Raw genomic sequence first — 9,753 nt, 5'->3', positions numbered from 1 at the left:
TTTACTAGTTATACTTTGTGTATAAACACAAATCACACGCTCATAAATAAAGTTAAGATTCTTTTAGCCTCGTCTATTCCCTGGCATGTCTGTATTACATTTCTAAGTAGCATCTTACCATAAGGGAACAGAGAAGTCTCAAAAAAAAATCAAACCAAAGGAAAAATCCTGGAGTGGGAGGGAAGACTTAGAGTTAGTTAGAAGGAATTCAAGTAAATGAAAGAGAAAGCAAACCCATTCCCTTCTTGTTTGCTCTGACTGTCCCTGATTTGGGCTGTGGGTGGCTGTCGGCAGGGTGGAAGCCTTGCATCTCTCTTCACAAGTCCTCTCTCCCTCCCCTGTAAAAGCTCTGCAGCCTCAGGTGCTTCTGGGCTTGGAGGCACAATGAGCTGCATTCTTAAAGCTACCTCAGGTCTTGGTCTACAGAGAGGGGGTTTGGTCTTGGTTTTGGTTTGGTTTCTTTTTTTTCATACACATATCCCTGTATGAACTTCGAAGCAGAACCTGGATCTGTGAGTGGCAGGAATAAATCACTGGAGAGCCTGCCAATTCTTGTTGAACAGCAAAGCAGCAAAACTAAAATGAGTGAAGATTTTTTTTAAAAAAAAAAGACACACAAAAGCTTATGCTTTGCGTTTTTCTTCATTGTGTTGCTTTTATGTTCACTGTCATTCTGCACTTGCAAATTTGTGCTGCCGTCCTGCTGTTCCTGCAGCCAAAGCAAGCAAGTGGATCCTTTTTGGTTTAGTATGACTATTTCAGTAAGTGCAGGGATCTCTGGTTGGTGTTTGTCCTTAGAGGCTGCAGAAATGCAGAGTCATGCCTGTTGTTTTAGCGCGATCAAGCACAGCTGTGATCCTTCCTGGCTGAACTTTGAGTTTAGCCAAGCCATTGGGTTTTAGGAAACCACTGGAATTTATATGCAGCACTGCAGCAGTGAGATTAGCCTTTTCCTGCTATTTTCTGTCCCCTTTCCCACTTGCTCTGTGTTCGTTTCTGTTTAGTCTTCTGTTGGAAGTGGGAGTTAATACATTGACTGTCAGTTCTGGGTTTGGGGTTTGTCTTTTCTTCTTCTGGTTTTTTTTCCCCAATTCTTCTGCAGTATTATCTTCGGGTTGTATCCAAGTTGCATACATCGCCTGAGGATGGAAACATTTACCCTGCTGCTGGGAGCAGGGAGGGCTCAGGAGCATATCTGAAATGCTTGTACCCCAGGGCAGGCAGTGTGAGAAACAACCAAGCTGAACTGGAAGCCTGGGTCCGTTCCCAGAGCTAGGATATCATTGGTATCAGTGAGACTTGGTGGGGCAGCTGGGTGTCAGCTACAGCTGCTCACATGCTGGAGTGCAGGGCAGTCCCGGGAGAAAAGCGGGAGCCAGGCACGTGCGTTGCATTTGCTGAGCAGGGCTGGGTCCCTGGAGGGCAGAGAGCAGTGGCTTGAAGAATGGCAGCCTCAAAGGGCGTGCAAGGTGCGGGAGCTTCCTGCTGCCACCCTGGCTTGTGGGGATAGAGCTGAGGCACCCAGCCGAGTGCAGCCTGGTCCCTAGGATGGCAGGGCAGGCTCTGCCTGAAAGTGGAAGAGCTGCTCTCAGGGCCCTTGAGGCGTAGCATGGCTTCATGGGCACCAGAGCTGGGCCCCAAACCAACTGGCTCAAGGCTGCTTTGGATTTTGGAATGGACCTGAAGGTGGTGCCCAGTATCTGCTCAGAGCAGACAGAAGGCGGCCTTAGAGCAGACAGCTTGTCTCCTGTGGATACTCTGCTGTTGCAGCCCCAGATTTTGCAGGTGGTTAAGGGGGATGGATGTGAGAGGTGGCCACACTGGACAGCAAATTGAAGGAGGAGTTGGGGTCTTTTTGGGGAGAGGAATCTGGCAGGGACAGCAGTACCCAGGAAACCCCATCAGTAATGGCATGGAAGTCCAAGAAGACCTAGCTAACAGCACCTGAAACACCACATCTGTTCCCAGGTGTGTCAAACGTGGGAGGAAGGGGGAAAAATAAGCAGGGGTAGGTGCCTTGTTTGGGAGGGGGCATGGGCGCAGAAAGGCAGGAGCCAAGGAAGCTGAGGGGGATGTACAAGCATGGAAAGTGGAGAGGAGTGGGGATCAAGGATCCAGCTGCTGCTTGGTTTGCTGGTTTGACTGAGCCCTGCACCTAATCCCCACAGCCCGTCCGACCTTCTTTTGGAGGGTGATTCCAAATCCTTTTGTGCGTGGCCCCACTCTGTGTACCCGGTGCGGGGGTGGGTGCAGAGGCCTGGCTGCTGCAGTGGCAGAAGGGAGCACAGGGCATGGGGACCCAGCAGCTGGAAACACCGAGTGTCCAGGGCCAGGTACTGCTGGAGCGCTGTGTGTGTGCAATTCGCGAGTGAACTTGAAGCTGGACGAGCTGGCGAGCAAAGAGGAGAGACCCTTTCAGTCATGTGGATGGCATGTGGCTGCAGCACGGGTACACGGGGTCATATGTTGTTATTATTATTAATACTACTACGACTATTTTACTTAATTTATTTCAATTATTAAACTGTTCATATCTCAACGCACGAGTCTTCTCACTTTTAACCTTCCGAATCTCTCCCCATCCCACCGGGCATGGGGAGTGAGCGAGCGGCTGTGTGGTGCTTAGTTGCTGCCCAGGGTTAAACCACCACACTCTGTGAGCTGCTCCCTTAGAGCCTGCAGCCACCTGCACGTGTCTGGGGCCACCTCCTGAAGCCCAAATGTCGCCAGGTGTTTGTGCCTGAACAGCTCCCTCCTGGCCTCCATCTCCATTATCGCCATGGGAGCTGAGACAAGGAGCTCCCATGCAGGTGCCCATGTTGTGCCCACCTGAAGTGAGGCAGGAGGAATCCCCCCTCCTGTGGGTTTGTGGCAGGCATGGGAGGGAGCTGAGAGCCCTTGCAGCCCCAGGACTCCAGGCCCAGGATGAGATGGCTCCATTGACTCTGCTGAACCCGTCCCTCAGCAGGGCTAAAGGAGATCCCTGCCTGTCACTGCCTGGGTGTCCTGTCTAAGGTGGAGACAAGGAAAAGTGATTACAGGTCATAAATCGGACTCAGGTGAGAGAAATTACACTGCTGGAAGTAAGAGTCTCTCCCCAGCTGCAGGAGGGAGCATCAGTGATGGCTTCAGGCTGTGTCACAGCAGGTTCCCCTGCAGCCCCAGGGACAACACAAGGCAGCCCAGAGGGGCAGAGCAAGGGCTGCCTTGGGCTGGTGCTGTGCTGCTGAGCTGGGCCGGGCTCCTGGGACGCAGGCAGCTCCTGGCAAGCGGGCAGCGCTGCAGAGAGACAGCTCTGCCCAGGAGCAGCTCCTGTGCCAAGCGCAGCAGGGCTGAGGGCAGTGCCTGCAGGCAGGGAGGGGAGAGGAGGGAGGCAGACAGGGGTTAAAGGCAGTGTGGGGTGGGAGGGTGCTGAGAGCTCACTGCGGGAGAGATCTTCACAGCCCTTGACACAGTAAGTCTGTGACTGCAGGGCTATGCAGCTGCATTTCCTTGAGGGGTCTCCTAAAGCTGGCACATGCCACAGATGACAGGATCTGTAAGTACAACTCTGAGAGTTTCTCTGTTGTAGAGAAGAACATGCTCCAGAGCAGGGCTGCCCTACTGCACCATGAGAGACTGGGACAAGGCATGACGGCTGCCTTCTCCAAGGGATGGCTGCAGGGGTGTGAGGGTGGGTGTGCAGCCAGGGGTGCCCAGGGCTGTCCTTGTGAGCAGGGTCCCTGCACCCCAGGGTGCTGTGTGCCGGGGCAGGGACTCTGCCGCCTGCCAGGGTCAGCTCTCAGCCTGCCCAGGGAACTCCCCACGGTTGTGCAAGGAGAAGCTGTGGGTGGACAGAGTGACCCCAGCAAGGCAGGGTCCTTCTGCTGGTGAGAGGGTGCTGCGTGGGTCAGGGCTGCTCAGAGCTTCAGCCTCATCTCCAGAGTATTTCCAATAGGAGGTTTCAAGGGGAAGATCAAGACAAGGATTACTATAAAGAGAAGGAATTTCCCTGTGCCTTCAATTCCCTTCTCTTGGGGAACAGCAGGTGAGAAATGATAAAGGAGTTCTTAATATTGACAGATCACTGAGACTGCTGAACTGTAACTCTGAGTGATCAGCAGGTTTTCCAGGAGTCTCCCAATGAGTTTTCAGCCACTCCTCTGCCCGTGGACAGAAACAGGATCACCTTTGATGGACCCATCAGGCTTAATCTGACCTGTGATTTTTTCTACCTGCAAACCGGACCATGCGCCCAGCCAGTGCCCTGCAAACATGCCGGTTTCTGGAGGGCTAAGGAGAGGGCACAGAGGTTGGGATGGGGTCTGTGAGTGCTGGCAGGGAAAGACATGGCACAGGGAAACAGCTCCCATGAGGAAAATCTCCTGGCAGCAGGGATATCATCAGGGAATGAGAGGAAACAAAAACCACAAATGTTGTGAGAGGGAGAGTTCAGAAACCTCCGTCTCATCCCCTGCCATGCAGAGCCCTTCCCCTGAGCAAGCCCCCTTGCCTCCTCTCCCAGCCAGCAAAGCCTCTGCCCCAAGGGCTGGGGGCTCCAAGGCGCGAACCAGCTCCTCTGCAGCCAGAGCTCCAGCAGAGCCGTGCTGCAGCTCTCCAGCCCCGCGCCCAGGGCCCTCTGCAGAGCACAGGGGCTGAGAGCAGCTGCCCGGCAATGCTGGTGCCTGGGAGGTGGCGGGCACAGCTGGGGAAGGGCAACGCTGGCCTGAGGGCCCGCCTGCCTCTGCCCTGGCCTCTCTCACCCACACCCGCACTCCAGCTCTGCTTCTCGCTCCACTTGTCCCTGTTAGTGCTGGGGTTATTTCCTTCTTGCTGTCAGGCTCCCTGGGCAGATGGAGTTTCAGCTGCAGAGTCACACACTGGTCTTGTGGGTCCCCCCATGCCCGTGTGTCCATGGGAACAAGTGTCCCAGCTTTCCTCTAAGCTGTGGGGCAGTGGGCAATGCAGTCAGTGCATGGAGGCAATGAGCTCAATCTCCCTTACTCAAATGCCATCACTAAGACACTTGGCTATCTCCTTGAGGTGTCCTTCCAAGCTGTGAGCTTCCCTCCAGCATGCAAACCTGTCCCATAGCATCTTTGTGTTATCTGAAACTGCAAGGGAGAAGCACAGAGATGCTAAGACAGAAAAAATGCTGTTGGGTTTGTGCAATGAGCCATGCGTGTCCTTGGCTAGAAGTGGGGTGCTGAGACCTTGAGAAAGGCTGAGACATTTAGTGGTCTGTGGAAGATCCATCTGCTCTCAGCAGTGCCTGGTGGCTTTTCAGGGTAACATGGGAGTGTGATCAGCCTCCATCTCAGAAAGCTGCAAGCCCGGAGAAACTGGGACCCAGACAGAGAGACAGAGCAGCTGCCCTCACTCTGCACGGAGCCACAGGCAATCCTCTTGCCTCACAGAACTCGCTCTGTTCTCCCTTTGTGCAGCAGAAATGCTGGGGGTTTCTGACATCCAAGAATACTCCCCAGGGTGGCAGGGGAGGGGGAGCTGTAGAAAACCTAAACCTTTCAAGTCGCCTTCTGTCTTCCTGGGTCCTTAGCCCTGGGAGTGCAGATGCTGACAGGCCCTTCTGCGTTAGCAGTGGTTCCATCTGACACAGTTGAACACCAGGACTGGTCCCTGTCCCTGCCCACTGCTGCAGAGCAGGGCTGACTTCTCAAGAGCCCGTGGGCAGATGCCCTGCTCCTCATGGCACACACGGCCAGCACCAACCAGGGCTCCAGGCACATTGCTCAGGGAAGGGCTGCTAGAAAAACAAAAGGCTGGGTGTGTGTTTCAAGGGGAGGTCGTATGGGAAATTGCTTTGATTTTGCTCAGAGAAGTCTCTACTACCTTGTCACTGTCTTCTTCTCCAATGACAGTCACTGACTCCCAGAGGCAGCACATGTCCAACGACAGCTCCATCACTGAGTTCCTCCTCCTGGCATTTGCAGACAGGCGGCAGCTGCAGCTCCTGCACTTCTGGCTCTTCCTGGGCATCTACCTGGCTGCCCTCCTGGCCAACGGCCTCATCGTCACCGCCATAGCCTGTGACCACCACCTCCACACCCCCATGTACTTCTTCCTCCTCAACCTCGCCCTCCTCGACCTGGGATCCATCTCCACCATTGTCCCCAAGTCCATGGCCAATTCCCTGTGGGACACCAGGGCCATCTCCTACTCGGGATGTGCTGCACAGGTCTTTTTCTTTCTCTTCTTGGTTGGAGCAGAGGTTTCTCTTCTAACCATCATGGCCTAAGACCGCTACGTTGCCATCTGCAAACCCCTGCACTACGGGACCCTGCTGGGCAGCAGAGCTTGTGTGCACATGGCAGCAGCTGCCTGGGGCACTGGGTTTCTCTATGCTTTGCTGCACACGGCCAATACATTCTCACTACCCCGATGCCACGGCAATGCTGTGGGCCAGTTCTTCTGTGAAATCCCCCACATCCTCAAGCTCTCCTGCTCACACTCCTACCTCAGGAAAGTTGGCCTTATTGTGGTTAGTGACTGCTTAGGATTGGGATGTTTTGTTTTCATTGTGGTGTCCTATGTGCAGATCTTCAGGGCCGTGCTGAGGATGCCCTCTGAGCAGGGACGCCACAAAGCCTTCTCCACGTGCCTCCCTCACCTGGCTGTGGTCTCCCTGTTTCTCTGTACTGGCAGTTTTGCCTACCTGAAGCCCCCCTCCATCTCCTCCCCATCCCTGGACCTGGTGCTGGCAGTTCTGTACTCGGTGGTGCCTCCAGCAGTGAACCCCCTCCTCTACAGCATGAGGAACCAGGAGCTCAAGGAGGCCTTTAAGAAAGTGATTTCATGGATGATATTCAACACTATAAATTTTCCATTGCTGTTCACAAATGATTCTCAGGGTGTAGCATTGCAGGCCTGTCTTTTGCGGGGAGGGGCTGGTGGTGTAGCATTTCTGTTATCATTATCTGTATGGTTCTGAGTGTTTATTAAGTTTCTACATAAATGTTGGCATTTCTCTTATTCTTACTGAGGAATGAACCTGCTCTGTCTCACCTGGACCTGATAGAAAAGTGTGTGTTTCTGGGGCAGAGCAGACACTCTCCTAGCATCTCTGTAAGAAAATCAGATCTCCCACTGTGGGCCTGGCCTTTGGGTCTGCCCCCACTCAGAGATATCACCCACTTGGTAGTTCCAACCCTGGGTCTCTCCAGATCCTGGTGGCCTCCTCTTCCTCCTCACTAGCCCCACTTGACCAGCAAAGCAGGTACGCCCACACACACACACATACACACTAGTGACAGCAGGAAACGTAAAAGTGAGACAACTCACGGATTGAAACAAAGATATTTTAATAGGTAAAGCAAAAGCTGTGCACACAAGTAAAGCAAAATGAGGAATTCATTCACTGCCTCCCACCAGCAGGCAGGTATTTAGACATTTAAAGGAAAGCAGGGCTTCATCACTCATAACAGTTAGTTGGGAAGACAAATGCCATCACTCCAAACACCCCCGCTTCCTCCTTCTTCCCCCAGCACCTATTGCTGAGCACGATGTCCTGTGGTCTGCAATGTCCCTCTGGTCACTTGCGGTCACCTGTCCCAGATGGGTCCCCTCCCAACTTCTTGTGCACCCCCAGCCAAATCGCTGGCAGGGCAGTGTGAGGAGCAGAAAAGGCCTTGGCGCTGTGCAAGCGCTGCTCAGCAATAACAAAAACATCCCTGTTATCAACACTGTTCTCAGCACAAATCCAAAACACAGCCCCATACAAACTGCTATGAAGATAACTCTACCCCAGCTGAAACCAGTACCATAAGCAGGACAGAGCACGGTGATCAGGCACAGGGTTTGGCCATGCCAGCACTGCCCAGCCCCTCCCCACGGGCACCTGGCCCCTTCAATCCCCCTCCTGACCCCTCTTCCACGGGCTGCTGCTTCCACCTTGCACCTCCATCCCTCCCTTTCTCTGCCCCACTCTCCTCCCCAGTTCATTGACACCCTCAGATGATACTTTTTCCTCAACAGTCTCAGCTTTTCTCCATTTGTACCCAAATTTGACAGTTTGGGGCCTGCCTCAGCACGGGGCCAATTGGGTTGTTTGCAAAGAAGGGACTTCAAAATCCACCTCCCAGCTACCAGGCCTCTCCTTGCATCGTCCTCTTCTGGCAACAGCAGGAACCTCCCAGCCAACCTCCCACAACCCTTCCCCTTTCCCTGCCTCTCCTCTCCCTTCCCCAGCGCTCTCCTTTCTGCTGGGCAGGCACCAACGTGCTCCCCCACGGGCACTGCAGAGCCCTGCTGGCACAGCTCGAGTGGTGGCAGGGCAGCCATGGACGCCAAGGGCTCCTCAGGAGGGCAGGTGGGCGCGTGAGGAGGTGGAGGTGAGCTCTGTGCAAAGGGGAGGCTGGCGTGCACAGAGCCTTGCCTTGGAGGAAGCCTCATGGTCCCAGCTCCTCAGGGACATGGCAGCTTCAGCCACTGCACAGTCTGCTGGGAGGGCAGCAGGGCTGGGCACAAGCAAGCCAGGAGATTCCTGGAGGGAGTGGAAGACAACATTTTGACACAGGCACTCGATGATGAGCTCACCAGGGCTGGTCTCAGTTACTGACAGCTGGATCTGTCTGGGGGTGTGAAGGATGAGGGCAGCCATGGCTGCAGTGACCATGAGGTGGTGGAGAAGGAGGACAAGTAGCAGAATGACAGTGGCGGAGTGCAGGAGAGCTGATTGCAGTTAGCTGAGGATGTGCTTGGCCTGTCCTGGAGGACACAGGGGCTGTGAGTCCCTCCTGGATCTTAGAATAGAATCATAGAATCATAGAATCGTCTAGGTTGGAAAAGACCTTTAAGATCATCCAGTCCAACCATTAACCTACACTACCAAGCCCACCTAAACCAATCAAGGGTAGACTAGACTAAACCATATCCCGAAGTGCCACATCTACCCGTTTTTTGAACACTTCCAGGGATGGTGACTCCACCACCTCTCTGGGCAGCCTGTTCCAATGCTTGACCACCCTTTCCGTAAAGAAATTTTTCCTAATTTCCAGCCTAAACCTCCCCTGGCGCAGCTTGAGCCCATTTCCTCTCGTCCTATCGCTAGCTACTTGGGAGAAGAGACCAACACCCACCTCACTACTACCTCCTTGTAGAGGGTTGTAGAGGGTGATAAGGTCTCCCCTCAGCCTCCTCTTCTCCAGGCTAAACAACCCCAGTTCCCTCAGCCGCTCCTCATAAGACTTGTTCTCCAGACCCTTCACCAGCCTTGTTGCCCGTCTCTGAACACACTCCAGCACCTCAATGTCTTTCTTGTATTGAGGGGCCCAAAACGGGACACAGTATTCCAGGTGCGGCCTCACCAGCGCCGAGTACAGGGGCACAATCACCTCCCTGCTCCCGCTGGCCACAGCATTCCTGATACAAGCCAGGATGCTGTTGGCCTTCTTGGCCACCTGGGCACACTGCTGGCTCATGTTCAGCCGGCTATCAACCAACACCCCCAGATCCTTTTCGGCCAGGCAGCTTTCCAGCCACTCTTCCCCAAGCCTGTAGCGTTGCATGGGGTTGTTGTGACTGAAGTGCAGGACCCGGCACTTGGCCTTGTTGAACCTCATACAGTTGGCCACGGCCCATCAATCCAGCCTGTCCAGGTCCCTCTGCAGGGCCATCCTACCCTCCAGCAGATCGACACTCCCACCCAATTTGGTGTCGTCTGCAAACTTACTGAGGGCACACTCGATCCCCTCATCCAGATCATTGATAAAGATATTGAACAAGGCTGGCCCTAAAACAGAGCCCTGGGGAACACCG

At 54.2% G+C, this 9,753-nt stretch overlaps 1 pseudogene; it reads left to right on the top strand.

The window, feature by feature from the left end:
• Positions 1-5,787: 5,787 nt before the first annotated feature.
• LOC142595889 (olfactory receptor 14C36-like) lies at positions 5,788-6,840 on the top strand (annotated as a pseudogene).
• The last annotated feature ends 2,913 nt before the right edge of the window (positions 6,841-9,753 follow it).

Source organism: Pelecanus crispus, chromosome 23 (genome assembly GCF_030463565.1).
Source record: "Pelecanus crispus isolate bPelCri1 chromosome 23, bPelCri1.pri, whole genome shotgun sequence".
Classification (NCBI taxonomy): Eukaryota; Metazoa; Chordata; class Aves; order Pelecaniformes; family Pelecanidae; genus Pelecanus; species Pelecanus crispus.
This window is presented reverse-complemented; position numbering and strand designations above follow the sequence as displayed.